The sequence below is a fragment of the Phyllobates terribilis genome, unplaced genomic scaffold (assembly GCF_046119375.1).
Source record: "Phyllobates terribilis strain yellow unplaced genomic scaffold, ASM4611937v1 Scaffold_74__1_contigs__length_7073193, whole genome shotgun sequence".
Lineage (NCBI taxonomy): Eukaryota > Metazoa > Chordata > Amphibia > Anura > Dendrobatidae > Phyllobates > Phyllobates terribilis.
Window position 1 is genome coordinate 4,054,228 of NW_027362834.1, and position 16,325 is coordinate 4,070,552.

Consider the following 16,325-nt stretch of genomic DNA (forward strand, 5'->3'; position numbering starts at 1 on the left):
GCAGACCTCACAAAACCTCTTCTGTACTGGAATGCCCGGCAAGGAAGACAGTGGTGTGCGCAGCTCCAAGACATGTCTTTCTGTACATTAAAAAGATAAGGGGCGTTAATCATTTTCCATATGTGTACAGTTTTGTCATCATCATAACGTTCAATATCACACAACGTCACATCAGTACTAATTTGTTTGAGTAGTGTCTTGCTGTTACATAGATCCCCTGTCTGTTTCTTATTCAATTTAAAATCAAGAATAATTTTCTTTAAAATCTCATAATGTGCAGGTAGGTTAAAAGCATAAGGAAAGGATAAAACCGTTTCAAACCAACCAAACCTTCTCATGAGAAAACCAGTGTTAAAACGCATAAAATAGGAAAGGTAATTATCTTTAAAAAGGGTTTTAAAACAGAAACAGAAAAACTGTATTAAAAGAAACTTATCTAAAACAGGGAAATCTTTCCCACCTTTAACCTTTGGCTTTGTCACAATTTCTCTTTTGAGTTTCTCCATTTTTGAGCCCCAAAAAAAGGTAAAACATACTTTTGTAATTCGTTTCAACAAATTTGTAGGAGGGGGGAACACCAAACTAAGATATAACAGGATAGGTAATATCACCATTTTTACAATCAGAACTTTACCTTCCATTGACAGCTTTCTCATATTCCACATGCAGATTTTCTGATTAATTTTCTGTGCTGCCGCATCCCAGCTATTAAAACCATTATTAGATTCATTAAAAGAAACACCTAAAATAGTGATGGAATCTGTAACTGCAATTGGTACATCATGTAAACTCATCCCCCCGACATTTAAAATATTACATTTAGTAAGATTAATTTTAAAACCGGAAACTGTACAAAAAGACTGAATTTGGCTTATCGTTTTTTGTATTGAAGGTACATCACATCCAAACACTGCTACATCATCCATATAGCTTACAACTTTAACTTGTAGACCGTTCCCTCCGGGTAAGGGTACTCCACATATTTGCTTATCCCGGCGTATTGTACATAAAAGGGGTTCTATAGCACATATAAAAAGCAGGGGGGGCAAAGGGCAACCCTGCTTCACCCCTGATTTTAAAACTACCTCTTTTGCTTTAAAACCATTAACTAAAATCTTACTCGTACAATCATTATAAAAAGCTTTAATAGACAATAAAAACCCACCCGGAATGCCCATTTTTTCTAAAACTTTAAAAAGATAAAAATGAGACACGCGGTCAAAAGCTTTCTCAAAATCCACCGCTAGGATTGACATCTTTGTCTTTCTGGTTTTTACATCTTCAATACAATCTTTCACCAGGTTTAAATTGTCCCAGATACTACGCCCAGGTACCCCGCATACCTGATTTACATGAATTACTTTATGTATCACCTTTTTCAACCGATTTGCACAGATCTTAGCCATAATTTTGTAATCACTATTTAAAAGAGTTATCGGCCTCCAGTTTTTAAGATCCGTTTTGTCACCTTTTTTGTATAGTAGTGATACCTCACCTTTCTTCCATGAGTTGAGTAAAACCTTATTATTAAAAACTTCGGAAAACACATTAAACAAATCATCTTTTAAAATATCATAAAAACTTATATAAAACTCTATGGGGATACCATCAGGGCCCGGCACTTTACCATTTTTAAAACTCTTCATGGTTTCTAAAATCTCTTCCTCACATAGAGGTTGGGATAAAAAACTTTGGGCATCAGCATCTAGGGTGGACTTGATCTCCCCCAGGAAAGTGTGTATTAAATCATGGTCTATAGTTTTTACATTAAAAAGATCATTAAAATAGACATTTACCTTATCCAATATAACGTTGAAATTATTATCTCCATCTATGTTATCAATTATTGTTTTCGCCTGTTTGTTTTTCTTAAAAAAATACCTGGAACAAGTCTCATCCTCTTCTACGTGTTTTACCTTTGAACGAAAAATCAGTTCTTTTCCTTTTTGTTCCAACCACTTTGAAATTTCTCCTTTAAGACTCAATATATCATTACCTACATCCAGACCATTGTCTTTGAATTTGTACAATGTCTGTAACCTGATATTAAGAAAATTATAGATCTCAAACTTTTCTTTAGCTTTTTGTATGCTTTTCTTTATAAAGAAATCTTTAATGCTTATTTTCATTCTATCCCACCAGGAGCTAAAAGAAATATTGGGGTTTTTCCTTTTTCTACAGTTTACATAAAACTCAATAAAATCCGATAAAATTTGTGGATCTTTTAAAAGGGACACATTCAATTTCCAAGATTTCTTACCACATTTCTTCTTTCCATTAATCCTCACTCTAAAAGATAAAACCTTGTGATCTGAGAGAATATTAGTTAAAACTTCACATTTCACTGGCAGTATTTTTTCTGAACCTAAAACAAAATCTATCCTGGAGCTACATGTAGAATTGCTCCAGGTGAAACCAGCGTCTATAGGGCTATCCTTGTTACATTCTTTATACACATCAGTTAATTTACAATCATTTATAATATTGCTTAACATTCCAGACGTTTTGTCATAATTTCTACTCACGGAACCGGAGCGTCGGCTTTCGCCTTTTAAAATACAATTAAAATCACCTGCCAGAATAAAAGGTTCAGAAATGTTAATAAATAAAGGTAAAATTTCCAGCATATCAGCCCTTTCATTTTTATCAGGTGACCCATAAAAATTTAAAAACTGCCATCTTGTCCCATCAATAAAAGCCTTAACTAAAAGAATACGACCCGGTAAAATATCTTGGATAAAATCAATAGACACATTTCCCTTAAAAAGTATAGCTACCCCGGCTGATCCGGTTGCATTTGATCCAGACCAGACCGATGGACCATGTTTCCACTCTTCCTTATATTTTTTGTAAGAAATCTTATGAGGGATATGACATTCTTGTAAAAAGAAAACAGAAGCTGTAAAACAGGTTAAAAAATGTAAAACAGTAGCTCTTCTGGTCTTGGATCCTATGCCTCTCACATTGAGGGAAACACCACTAATGTCAGCCATCATAACAAATGGTTAGGAAGAAACAAAAACTGGACTTTACCTATCCGATGGACGGATCAGACCACTTGGACTTTCACCAACGCCCTCTTCTGAATCCACCGTTATCAAAGAATCTTCATCATCGGAGAAGGAACATTCACTTAAATTAAGACCCGACGCTACTGGGGTGTAGCTCGGAAGGATATTGTGAGAAAGGTTACACTGGGTCTCCATAGGCTGACCATTTAGGTCCTCGTCAGGTGGGTCTCCGAGAGGCTCCGCACTCCCCTGCTGACCCGCAGAGGGTCGTAACACAGGGTCAGGCTGCGCACATGGCGGAGCCTCAGAGTCCCCGGAGGCAGCCAGGTTCGGGGCCCCACCTGGGGCAGCAGAGCCCCGGGACCTCGGGATTCCAGAGTCTACACCCCCGTGAGGGGATGTATCCATCTCCTCCCTATTAGCCACCTCCACGGAACCATTCTTTTTCTTATTATGAGACCTCACCAAATGCCACGTACCGCCCTCGCTCTCGTGAGACCCAGTGGGAATTTTGGGCTCGGTGTCAGCCTTTTGGCGCTCTTTTTTGGCCTTACCGACCGCCCCTTTATGATCTTTCTCAGCCTTCCTTTTAGCCTCCTTATGGTCTTTCAGCCAGCTCCTGGGCTCCTGTGAGTTACCTGTCATTGACTCGGAGGGATTGTTACTAGTCGAAGCGCCCTTATCACCTCCCGAGGCTCCAGGTTGTTGTTCCTCCTCCTGAGGGGTGGTCTGATTGGCCCGTCCATTTCCGGATGTCTTGGACTTCTCCTTTTGTTTTTGTTCATCCTCTCTGAACCTGTGAGGGCAAGAAAAATAGAAATGACCAGGTGTCCGACAAAAAGAGCATTTTTTTTCATTTGGGCACTCCTTTGTGTCATGTTCAGTACTGGCACAATTTCTACAAGTGGCACCACAACTATCCTTAGAGTGCCCATAGAGACCACAATACCTACAGAAAAGTGGCATTCCTGAGAAAAAAAAATCCCCATTAGTTTGCCCTATTTTAAATCGAGCTGGAGGAAGTCTCACACCTCCAGGGAATTTAGGGTCTCTTTCACATTTTACTAAAAACTTCCATTTTGAGGTCCAGATGTTAAACTCATTCAACACTTTCCCAATCAATTTCACACTTTTAAAATAAACTGACAAAAAGGAAATAACCTCTGGTGCTGTTATGAAGGGTGAGAAGATTTTCACAACCACCATCTTTACCTCATCCAGGACGTGCTCGATGATCTGAATCCCTTTTAGACCAGGGCTATTTTCTACCGACTTAACTCTGGACAAAACATCTTTGAAAATACCTTCGCCAGTAAAGGTTACATCATAATCTCCACGTCGAGGATAATCCTGGATAGAAAGGATTTCGTTGGTTCTGACGTGGAGCAGTTTCTCAAGCACGTCCTGGACTACATATCCCAGATTCCGCATATCGGAACCACCAGCCGTAAAGCGGACCCTTATAGTGTTCTTAAGCCTCGCATATAGAGGCACGAGGTTGGGGTCAACCTCCATGGTATGGCGCAACAAAATGCAAATTGCAACCGCCTGCAATCTGCGCCTTCAGAGCTTTGAGATAAAGCACCTGAAGGCTGGGGGATCGCTGCCCGTTACCCTAGGACTAATCCCTCTCCCTAATAGCAGCAGGCAGGTGAAGCCCACCGAAGTGGACGATCCTGCCAGGCCAAGGAGAGGGGTACCTGAGTGCCCTTCAACTGAAACCTCCTGCTGTGAAGCACTTGGTCTCAGCCAAAAGGCCGAGAAGCGATAACCAGAATTGGTTTCCGACTACGGTGCCACCCAAGGATTCTGAAAAGTCCATTTGTGGAGATGGCCACCTGGACTCCCGTTAAGAAGACATGCTGTCAACCTCTAGATCCCTCACATGCCTGCACTTTTCGGCTTGCTGCTGCTGCAATCCACGCGTTTTAGATCTGCATAACTCCACCTCTTTTAGCACAGTACCCTCAACCCCCGGCTGTTCCCACCCGCCTCAACACCGTTGGAAGGGAGGAGAACCAATTAAGGCGGGGGGGGGGGTGGAACGAGCAGCTGTCTACCCTTAGCAGGAGGGTTGCTGATTAATTACCTCTCCTGCTGCTGCTGCTGCTGGCTGTCCAGCAGCAGACTGAAGGTGGCTGCTGCTGTGCGCAGGTATATAAAGGCTCAGAGCCTATTATGACACGCGCAGCCAGCGTTCCATTGCCACATTCCGTCTACTGCAGGCGGGATACCTGGATGGCTGAATGTCACTGAGAAGCTCACAGAGACCGCCATAAGCAACAGTTTAAAAGAATGCCACAGACTAATCAACCAAACTTTTTGGGTTGGTTTCTCTTTTATAGTCTGCAGGCATTAAATGAAAGAAGTCAGTGTTCCAGCAGAGGGAGACAACATTTCAGAAAAGGCATTGTAGCAAACCAAAAAAGAAATTTTAAGCGCAGCAGAGTAACCAGCTCACATACCTGTTAGCTCAGGTGAGTTTAAAAGGCTGCTGTTGATAACAAGGGCATTTGCTAAATAGATGGTGTGTGTGCAACAATATACTGAAAGGTCAATTATATTGTGCAGCTTATCTCACCACCTGTAGTTATTTAGGTGAAAGCTCCAAAATGCTTGCCTAATATGTCTGTTTATCCAAAAGGAAGTATAGAGGGAGAGCTAGATAGATAGCATTGCATTACATTACATTACATGGCAATGCAATGCACAGTTGCTGAAGTTGAACCAAAATGAGCTTGTCATCTGGCTTCTGCAACTTTTAACATGAAAAATCCAATGAGGAGAAGAAAAGCAAAGCCAAAGAGTCCATCCCAAAATCCGACAAACAAGCAAAATGAACAAAAAGCATTGAATTCAATTCTTTCTGATTTTAGAAACTGCATTAAAGAAGGGGTGCACCGGTCCTGGAGATACTGCAATACCAGGTCAATGCGTGGAGTGGACAGAGCAAGCTCTTTTTCCATCTCCCTGTTCTAAAAATCCATTTAATATATGGTCCCCAGATAGGGGACGTATCAGATATTAAACTGATAAGAACAGATACTACACTTGATCTTAGCCAAAAGGCCGAGAAGCGATAACCAGAATTGGTTTCCGACTACGGTGCCACCCAAGGATTCTGAAAAGTCCATTTGTGGAGATGGCCACCTGGACTCCCGTTAAGAAGACATGCTGTCAACCTCTAGATCCCTCACATGCCTGCACTTTTCGGCTTGCTGCTGCTGCAATCCACGCGTTTTAGATCTGCATAACTCCACCTCTTTTAGCACAGTACCCTCAACCCCCGGCTGTTCCCACCCGCCTCAACACCGTTGGAAGGGAGGAGAACCAATTAAGGCGGGGGGGGGGTGGAACGAGCAGCTGTCTACCCTTAGCAGGAGGGTTGCTGATTAATTACCTCTCCTGCTGCTGCTGCTGCTGGCTGTCCAGCAGCAGACTGAAGGTGGCTGCTGCTGTGCGCAGGTATATAAAGGCTCAGAGCCTATTATGACACGCGCAGCCAGCGTTCCATTGCCACATTCCGTCTACTGCAGGCGGGATACCTGGATGGCTGAATGTCACTGAGAAGCTCACAGAGACCGCCATAAGCAACAGTTTAAAAGAATGCCACAGACTAATCAACCAAACTTTTTAGGTTGGTTTCTCTTTTATAGTCTGCAGGCATTAAATGAAAGAAGTCAGTGTTCCAGCAGAGGGAGACAACGTTTCAGAAAAGGCATTGTAGCAAATCAAAAAAGAAATTTTAAGCGCAGCAGAGTAACCAGCTCACATACCTGTTAGCTCAGGTGAGTTTAAAAGGCTGCTGTTGATAACAAGGGCATTTGCTAAATAGATGGTGTGTGTGCAACAATATACTGAAAGGTCAATTATATTGTGCAGCTTATCTCACCACCTGTAGTTATTTAGGTGAAAGCTCCAAAATGCTTGCCTAATATGTCTGTTTATCCAAAAGGAAGTATAGAGGGAGAGCTAGATAGATAGCATTGCATTACATTACATTACATGGCAATGCAATGCACAGTTGCTGAAGTTGAACCAAAATGAGCTTGTCATCTGGCTTCTGCAACTTTTAACATGAAAAATCCAATGAGGAGAAGAAAAGCAAAGCCAAAGAGTCCATCCCAAATTCCGACAAACAAGCAAAATGAACAAAAAGCATTGAATTCAATTCTTTCTGATTTTAGAAACTGCATTAAAGAAGGGGTGCACCGGTCCTGGAGATACTGCAATACCAGGTCAATGCGTGGAGTGGACAGAGCAAGCTCTTTTTCCATCTCCCTGTTCTAAAAATCCATTTAATATATGGTCCCCAGATAGGGGACGTATCAGATATTAAACTGATAAGAACAGATACTACACTTGATCTTAGCCAAAAGGCCGAGAAGCGATAACCAGAATTGGTTTCCGACTACGGTGCCACCCAAGGATTCTGAAAAGTCCATTTGTGGAGATGGCCACCTGGACTCCCGTTAAGAAGACATGCTGTCAACCTCTAGATCCCTCACATGCCTGCACTTTTCGGCTTGCTGCTGCTGCAATCCACGCGTTTTAGATCTGCATAACTCCACCTCTTTTAGCACAGTACCCTCAACCCCCGGCTGTTCCCACCCGCCTCAACACCGTTGGAAGGGAGGAGAACCAATTAAGGCGGGGGGGGGTGGAACGAGCAGCTGTCTACCCTTAGCAGGAGGGTTGCTGATTAATTACCTCTCCTGCTGCTGCTGCTGCTGGCTGTCCAGCAGCAGACTGAAGGTGGCTGCTGCTGTGCGCAGGTATATAAAGGCTCAGAGCCTATTATGACACGCGCAGCCAGCGTTCCATTGCCACATTCCGTCTACTGCAGGCGGGATACCTGGATGGCTGAATGTCACTGAGAAGCTCACAGAGACCGCCATAAGCAACAGTTTAAAAGAATGCCACAGACTAATCAACCAAACTTTTTGGGTTGGTTTCTCTTTTATAGTCTGCAGGCATTGAATGAAAGAAGTCAGTGTTCCAGCAGAGGGAGACAACGTTTCAGAAAAGGCATTGTAGCAAACCAAAAAAGAAATTTTAAGCGCAGCAGAGTAACCAGCTCACATACCTGTTAGCTCAGGTGAGTTTAAAAGGCTGCTGTTGATAACAAGGGCATTTGCTAAATAGATGGTGTGTGTGCAACAATATACTGAAAGGTCAATTATATTGTGCAGCTTATCTCACCACCTGTAGTTATTTAGGTGAAAGCTCCAAAATGCTTGCCTAATATGTCTGTTTATCCAAAAGGAAGTATAGAGGGAGAGCTAGATAGATAGCATTGCATTACATTACATTACATGGCAATGCAATGCACAGTTGCTGAAGTTGAACCAAAATGAGCTTGTCATCTGGCTTCTGCAACTTTTAACATGAAAAATCCAATGAGGAGAAGAAAAGCAAAGCCAAAGAGTCCATCCCAAAATCCGAAAAACAAGCAAAATGAACAAAAAGCATTGAATTCAATTCTTTCTGATTTTAGAAACTGCATTAAAGAAGGGGTGCACCGGTCCTGGAGATACTGCAATACCAGGTCAATGCGTGGAGTGGACAGAGCAAGCTCTTTTTCCATCTCCCTGTTCTAAAAATCCATTTAATATAGGGTCCCCAGATAGGGGACGTATCAGATATTAAACTGCTAAGAACAGATACTACACTTGATCTTAGCCAAATGGCCGAGAAGTGATAACCAGAATTGCTTTCCGACTACGGTGCCACCCAAGGATTCTGAAAAGTCCATTTGTGGAGATGGCCACCTGGACTCCCGTTAAGAAGACATGCTGTCAACCTCTAGATCCCTCACATGCCTGCACTTTTCGGCTTGCTGCTGCTGCAATCCACGCGTTTTAGATCTGCATAACTCCACCTCTTTTAGCACATTACCCTCAACCCCCGGCTGTTCCCACCCGCCTCAACACCGTTGGAAGGGAGGAGAACCAATTAAGGCGGGGGGGGGGTGGAACGAGCAGCTGTCTACCCTTAGCAGGAGGGTTGCTGATTAATTACCTCTCCTGCTGCTGCTGCTGCTGGCTGTCCAGCAGCAGACTGAAGGTGGCTGCTGCTGTGCGCAGGTATATAAAGGCTCAGAGCCTATTATGACACGCGCAGCCAGCGTTCCATTGCCACATTCCGTCTACTGCAGGCGGGATACCTGGATGGCTGAATGTCACTGAGAAGCTCACAGAGACCGCCATAAGCAACAGTTTAAAAGAATGCCACAGACTAATCAACCAAACTTTTTGGGTTGGTTTCTCTTTTATAGTCTGCAGGCATTAAATGAAAGAAGTCAGTGTTCCAGCAGAGGGAGACAACGTTTCAGAAAAGGCATTGTAGCAAACCAAAAAAGAAATTTTAAGCGCAGCAGAGTAACCAGCTCACATACCTGTTAGCTCAGGTGAGTTTAAAAGGCTGCTGTTGATAACAAGGGCATTTGCTAAATAGATGGTGTGTGTGCAACAATATACTGAAAGGTCAATTATATTGTGCAGCTTATCTCACCACCTGTAGTTATTTAGGTGAAAGCTCCAAAATGCTTGCCTAATATGTCTGTTTATCCAAAAGGAAGTATAGAGGGAGAGCTAGATAGATAGCATTGCATTACATTACATTACATGGCAATGCAATGCACAGTTGCTGAAGTTGAACCAAAATGAGCTTGTCATCTGGCTTCTGCAACTTTTAACATGAAAAATCCAATGAGGAGAAGAAAAGCAAAGCCAAAGAGTCCATCCCAAAATCCGACAAACAAGCAAAATGAACAAAAAGCATTGAATTCAATTCTTTCTGATTTTAGAAACTGCATTAAAGAAGGGGTGCACCGGTCCTGGAGATACTGCAATACCAGGTCAATGCGTGGAGTGGACAGAGCAAGCTCTTTTTCCATCTCCCTGTTCTAAAAATCCATTTAATATATGGTCCCCAGATAGGGGACGTATCAGATATTAAACTGATAAGAACAGATACTACACTTGATCTTAGCCAAAAGGCCGAGAAGCGATAACCAGAATTGGTTTCCGACTACGGTGCCACCCAAGGATTCTGAAAAGTCCATTTGTGGAGATGGCCACCTGGACTCCCGTTAAGAAGACATGCTGTCAACCTCTAGATCCCTCACATGCCTGCACTTTTCGGCTTGCTGCTGCTGCAATCCACGCGTTTTAGATCTGCATAACTCCACCTCTTTTAGCACATTACCCTCAACCCCCGGCTGTTCCCACCCGCCTCAACACCGTTGGAAGGGAGGAGAACCAATTAAGGCGGGGGGGGGGGTGGAACGAGCAGCTGTCTACCCTTAGCAGGAGGGTTGCTGATTAATTACCTCTCCTGCTGCTGCTGCTGCTGGCTGTCCAGCAGCAGACTGAAGGTGGCTGCTGCTGTGCGCAGGTATATAAAGGCTCAGAGCCTATTATGACACGCGCAGCCAGCGTTCCATTGCCACATTCCGTCTACTGCAGGCGGGATACCTGGATGGCTGAATGTCACTGAGAAGCTCACAGAGACCGCCATAAGCAACAGTTTAAAAGAATGCCACAGACTAATCAACCAAACTTTTTGGGTTGGTTTCTCTTTTATAGTCTGCAGGCATTAAATGAAAGAAGTCAGTGTTCCAGCAGAGGGAGACAACGTTTCAGAAAAGGCATTGTAGCAAACCAAAAAAGAAATTTTAAGCGCAGCAGAGTAACCAGCTCACATACCTGTTAGCTCAGGTGAGTTTAAAAGGCTGCTGTTGATAACAAGGGCATTTGCTAAATAGATGGTGTGTGTGCAACAATATACTGAAAGGTCAATTATATTGTGCAGCTTATCTCACCACCTGTAGTTATTTAGGTGAAAGCTCCAAAATGCTTGCCTAATATGTCTGTTTATCCAAAAGGAAGTATAGAGGGAGAGCTAGATAGATAGCATTGCATTACATTACATTACATGGCAATGCAATGCACAGTTGCTGAAGTTGAACCAAAATGAGCTTGTCATTTGGCTTCTGCAACTTTTAACATGAAAAATCCAATGAGGAGAAGAAAACCAAAGCCAAGGAGTCCATCCCAAAATCCGACAAACAAGCAAAATGAACAAAAAGCATTGAATTCAATTCTTTCTGATTTTAGAAACTGCATTAAAGAAGGGGTGCACCGGTCCTGGAGATACTGCAATACCAGGTCAATGCGTGGAGTGGACAGAGCAAGCTCTTTTTCCATCTCCCTGTTCTAAAAATCCATTTAATATATGGTCCCCAGATAGGGGACGTATCAGATATTAAACTGATAAGAACAGATACTACACTTGATCTTAGCCAAAAGGCCGAGAAGCGATAACCAGAATTGGTTTCCGACTACGGTGCCACCCAAGGATTCTGAAAAGTCCATTTGTGGAGATGGCCACCTGGACTCCCGTTAAGAAGACATGCTGTCAACCTCTAGATCCCTCACATGCCTGCACTTTTCGGCTTGCTGCTGCTGCAATCCACGCGTTTTAGATCTGCATAACTCCACCTCTTTTAGCACAGTACCCTCAACCCCCGTCTGTTCCCACCCGCCTCAACACCGTTGGAAGGGAGGAGAACCAATTAAGGCGGGGGGGGGGGTGGAACGAGCAGCTGTCTACCCTTAGCAGGAGGGTTGCTGATTAATTACCTCTCCTGCTGCTGCTGCTGCTGGCTGTCCAGCAGCAGACTGAAGGTGGCTGCTGCTGTGCGCAGGTATATAAAGGCTCAGAGCCTATTATGACACGCGCAGCCAGCGTTCCATTGCCACATTCCGTCTACTGCAGGCGGGATACCTGGATGGCTGAATGTCACTGAGAAGCTCACAGAGACCGCCATAAGCAACAGTTTAAAAGAATGCCACAGACTAATCAACCAAACTTTTTGGGTTGGTTTCTCTTTTATAGTCTGCAGGCATTAAATGAAAGAAGTCAGTGTTCCAGCAGAGGGAGACAACGTTTCAGAAAAGGCATTGTAGCAAACCAAAAAAGAAATTTTAAGCGCAGCAGAGTAACCAGCTCACATACCTGTTAGCTCAGGTGAGTTTAAAAGGCTGCTGTTGATAACAAGGGCATTTGCTAAATAGATGGTGTGTGTGCAACAATATACTGAAAGGTCAATTATATTGTGCAGCTTATCTCACCACCTGTAGTTATTTAGGTGAAAGCTCCAAAATGCTTGCCTAATATGTCTGTTTATCCAAAAGGAAGTATAGAGGGAGAGCTAGATAGATAGCATTGCATTACATTACATTACATGGCAATGCAATGCACAGTTGCTGAAGTTGAACCAAAATGAGCTTGTCATCTGGCTTCTGCAACTTTTAACATGAAAAATCCAATGAGGAGAAGAAAAGCAAAGCCAAAGAGTCCATCCCAAAATCCGACAAACAAGCAAAATGAACAAAAAGCATTGAATTCAATTCTTTCTGATTTTAGAAACTGCATTAAAGAAGGGGTGCACCGGTCCTGGAGATACTGCAATACCAGGTCAATGCGTGGAGTGGACAGAGCAAGCTCTTTTTCCATCTCCCTGTTCTAAAAATCCATTTAATATATGGTCCCCAGATAGGGGACGTATCAGATATTAAACTGATAAGAACAGATACTACACTTGATCTTAGCCAAAAGGCCGAGAAGCGATAACCAGAATTGGTTTCCGACTACGGTGCCACCCAAGGATTCTGAAAAGTCCATTTGTGGAGATGGCCACCTGGACTCCCGTTAAGAAGACATGCTGTCAACCTCTAGATCCCTCACATGCCTGCACTTTTCGGCTTGCTGCTGCTGCAATCCACGCGTTTTAGATCTGCATAACTCCACCTCTTTTAGCACAGTACCCTCAACCCCCGGCTGTTCCCACCCGCCTCAACACCGTTGGAAGGGAGGAGAACCAATTAAGGCGGGGGGGGGGGTGGAACGAGCAGCTGTCTACCCTTAGCAGGAGGGTTGCTGATTAATTACCTCTCCTGCTGCTGCTGCTGCTGGCTGTCCAGCAGCAGACTGAAGGTGGCTGCTGCTGTGCGCAGGTATATAAAGGCTCAGAGCCTATTATGACACGCGCAGCCAGCGTTCCATTGCCACATTCCGTCTACTGCAGGCGGGATACCTGGATGGCTGAATGTCACTGAGAAGCTCACAGAGACCGCCATAAGCAACAGTTTAAAAGAATGCCACAGACTAATCAACCAAACTTTTTGGGTTGGTTTCTCTTTTATAGTCTGCAGGCATTAAATGAAAGAAGTCAGTGTTCCAGCAGAGGGAGACAACGTTTCAGAAAAGGCATTGTAGCAAACCAAAAAAGAAATTTTAAGCGCAGAAGAGTAACCAGCTCACATACCTGTTAGCTCAGGTGAGTTTAAAAGGCTGCTGTTGATAACAAGGGCATTTGATAAATGGATGGTGTGTGTGCAACAATATACTGAAAGGTCAATTATATTGTGCAGCTTATCTCACCACCTGTAGTTATTTAGGTGAAAGCTCCAAAATGCTTGCCTAATATGTCTGTTTATCCAAAAGGAAGTATAGAGGGAGAGCTAGATAGATAGCATTGCATTACATTACATTACATGGCAATGCAATGCACAGTTGCTGAAGTTGAACCAAAATGAGCTTGTCATCTGGCTTCTGCAACTTTTAACATGAAAAATCCAATGAGGAGAAGAAAAGCAAAGCCAAAGAGTCCATCCCAAAATCCGACAAACAAGCAAAATGAACAAAAAGCATTGAATTCAATTCTTTCTGATTTTAGAAACTGCATTAAAGAAGGGGTGCACCGGTCCTGGAGATACTGCAATACCAGGTCAATGCGTGGAGTGGACAGAGCAAGCTCTTTTTCCATCTCCCTGTTCTAAAAATCCATTTAATATATGGTCCCCAGATAGGGGACGTATCAGATATTAAACTGATAAGAACAGATACTACACTTGATCTTAGCCAAAAGGCCGAGAAGCGATAACCAGAATTGGTTTCCGACTACGGTGCCACCCAAGGATTCTGAAAAGTCCATTTGTGGAGATGGCCACCTGGACTCCCGTTAAGAAGACATGCTGTCAACCTCTAGATCCCTCACATGCCTGCACTTTTCGGCTTGCTGCTGCTGCAATCCACGCGTTTTAGATCTGCATAACTCCACCTCTTTTAGCACAGTACCCTCAACCCCCGGCTGTTCCCACCCGCCTCAACACCGTTGGAAGGGAGGAGAACCAATTAAGGCGGGGGGGGGGGGTGGAACGAGCAGCTGTCTACCCTTAGCAGGAGGGTTGCTGATTAATTACCTCTCCTGCTGCTGCTGCTGCTGGCTGTCCAGCAGCAGACTGAAGGTGGCTGCTGCTGTGCGCAGGTATATAAAGGCTCAGAGCCTATTATGACACGCGCAGCCAGCGTTCCATTGCCACATTCCGTCTACTGCAGGCGGGATACCTGGATGGCTGAATGTCACTGAGAAGCTCACAGAGACCGCAATAAGCAACAGTTTAAAAGAATGCCACAGACTAATCAACCAAACTTTTTGGGTTGGTTTCTCTTTTATAGTCTGCAGGCATTAAATGAAAGAAGTCAGTGTTCCAGCAGAGGGAGACAACGTTTCAGAAAAGGCATTGTAGCAAACCAAAAAAGAAATTTTAAGCGCAGCAGAGTAACCAGCTCACATACCTGTTAGCTCAGGTGAGTTTAAAAGGCTGCTGTTGATAACAAGGGCATTTGCTAAATAGATGGTGTGTGTGCAACAATATACTGAAAGGTCAATTATATTGTGCAGCTTATCTCACCACCTGTAGTTATTTAGGTGAAAGCTCCAAAATGCTTGCCTAATATGTCTGTTTATCCAAAAGGAAGTATAGAGGGAGAGCTAGATAGATAGCATTGCATTACATTACATTACATGGCAATGCAATGCACAGTTGCTGAAGTTGAACCAAAATGAGCTTGTCATCTGGCTTCTGCAACTTTTAACATGAAAAATCCAATGAGGAGAAGAAAAGCAAAGCCAAAGAGTCCATCCCAAAATCCGACAAACAAGCAAATTGAACAAAAAGCATTGAATTCAATTCTTTCTGATTTTAGAAACTGCATTAAAGAAGGGGTGCACCGGTCCTGGAGATACTGCAATACCAGGTCAATGCGTGGAGTGGACAGAGCAAGCTCTTTTTCCATCTCCCTGTTCTAAAAATCCATTTAATATATGGTCCCCAGATAGGGGACGTATCAGATATTAAACTGATAAGAACAGATACTACACTTGATCTTAGCCAAAAGGCCGAGAAGCGATAACCAGAATTGGTTTCCGACTACGGTGCCACCGAAGGATTCTGAAAAGTCCATTTGTGGAGATGGCCACCTGGACTCCCGTTAAGAAGACATGCTGTCAACCTCTAGATCCCTCACATGCCTGCACTTTTCGGCTTGCTGCTGCTGCAATCCACGCGTTTTAGATCTGCATAACTCCACCTCTTTTAGCACAGTACCCTCAACCCCCGGCTGTTCCCACCCGCCTCAACACCGTTGGAAGGGAGGAGAACCAATTAAGGCGGGGGGGGGGTGGAACGAGCAGCTGTCTACCCTTAGCAGGAGGGTTGCTGATTAATTACCTCTCCTGCTGCTGCTGCTGCTGGCTGTCCAGCAGCAGACTGAAGGTGGCTGCTGCTGTGCGCAGGTATATAAAGGCTCAGAGCCTATTATGACACGCGCAGCCAGCGTTCCATTGCCACATTCCGTCTACTGCAGGCGGGATACCTGGATGGCTGAATGTCACTGAGAAGCTCACAGAGACCACCATAAGCAACAGTTTAAAAGAATGCCACAGACTAATCAACCAAACTTTTTGGGTTGGTTTCTCTTTTATAGTCTGCAGGCATTAAATGAAAGAAGTCAGTGTTCCAGCAGAGGAGACAACGTTTCAGAAAAGGCATTGTAGCAAACCAAAAAAGAAATTTTAAGCGCAGCAGAGTAACCAGCTCACATACCTGTTAGCTCAGGTGAGTTTAAAAGGCTGCTGTTGATAACAAGGGCATTTGCTAAATAGATGGTGTGTGTGCAACAATATACTGAAAGGTCAATTATATTGTGCAGCTTATCTCACCACCTGTAGTTATTTAGGTGAAAGCTCCAAAATGCTTGCCTAATATGTCTGTTTATCCAAAAGGAAGTATAGAGGGAGAGCTAGATAGATAGCATTGCATTACATTACATTACATGGCAATGCAATGCACAGTTGCTGAAGTTGAACCAAAATGAGCTTGTCATCTGGCTTCTGCAACTTTTAACATGAAAAATCCAATGAGGAGAAGAAAAGCAAAGCCAAAGAGTCCATCCCAAAATCCG

The 16,325-nt window shown here is 43.6% G+C and overlaps 8 non-coding genes across 8 annotated transcripts; all 8 read right to left on the reverse strand.

The window, feature by feature from the left end:
- Nucleotides 1-5,901: 5,901 nt before the first annotated feature.
- Nucleotides 5,902-6,092, reverse strand: LOC141195409 (U2 spliceosomal RNA). Its single transcript, XR_012268001.1, has one exon. It is a non-coding gene; the product is annotated as a U2 spliceosomal RNA (small nuclear RNA).
- Nucleotides 6,093-7,212: 1,120 nt separating this feature from the next.
- LOC141195410 (U2 spliceosomal RNA) lies at nucleotides 7,213-7,403 on the reverse strand. Its single transcript, XR_012268002.1, has one exon. It is a non-coding gene; the product is annotated as a U2 spliceosomal RNA (small nuclear RNA).
- Nucleotides 7,404-8,522: 1,119 nt separating this feature from the next.
- Nucleotides 8,523-8,713, reverse strand: LOC141196197 (U2 spliceosomal RNA). The gene has a single exon (XR_012268761.1). It is a non-coding gene; the product is annotated as a U2 spliceosomal RNA (small nuclear RNA).
- A 1,120-nt stretch (nucleotides 8,714-9,833) lies between these two features.
- LOC141195411 (U2 spliceosomal RNA) lies at nucleotides 9,834-10,024 on the reverse strand. The gene has a single exon (XR_012268003.1). It is a non-coding gene; the product is annotated as a U2 spliceosomal RNA (small nuclear RNA).
- Nucleotides 10,025-11,145: 1,121 nt separating this feature from the next.
- Nucleotides 11,146-11,336, reverse strand: LOC141195412 (U2 spliceosomal RNA). The gene has a single exon (XR_012268004.1). It is a non-coding gene; the product is annotated as a U2 spliceosomal RNA (small nuclear RNA).
- Nucleotides 11,337-12,457: 1,121 nt separating this feature from the next.
- On the reverse strand, nucleotides 12,458-12,648 carry LOC141195413 (U2 spliceosomal RNA). The gene has a single exon (XR_012268005.1). It is a non-coding gene; the product is annotated as a U2 spliceosomal RNA (small nuclear RNA).
- Nucleotides 12,649-13,769: 1,121 nt separating this feature from the next.
- On the reverse strand, nucleotides 13,770-13,960 carry LOC141195414 (U2 spliceosomal RNA). The gene has a single exon (XR_012268006.1). It is a non-coding gene; the product is annotated as a U2 spliceosomal RNA (small nuclear RNA).
- A 1,122-nt stretch (nucleotides 13,961-15,082) lies between these two features.
- LOC141195416 (U2 spliceosomal RNA) lies at nucleotides 15,083-15,273 on the reverse strand. The gene has a single exon (XR_012268008.1). It is a non-coding gene; the product is annotated as a U2 spliceosomal RNA (small nuclear RNA).
- Between the last annotated feature and the right edge of the window lie 1,052 nt (nucleotides 15,274-16,325).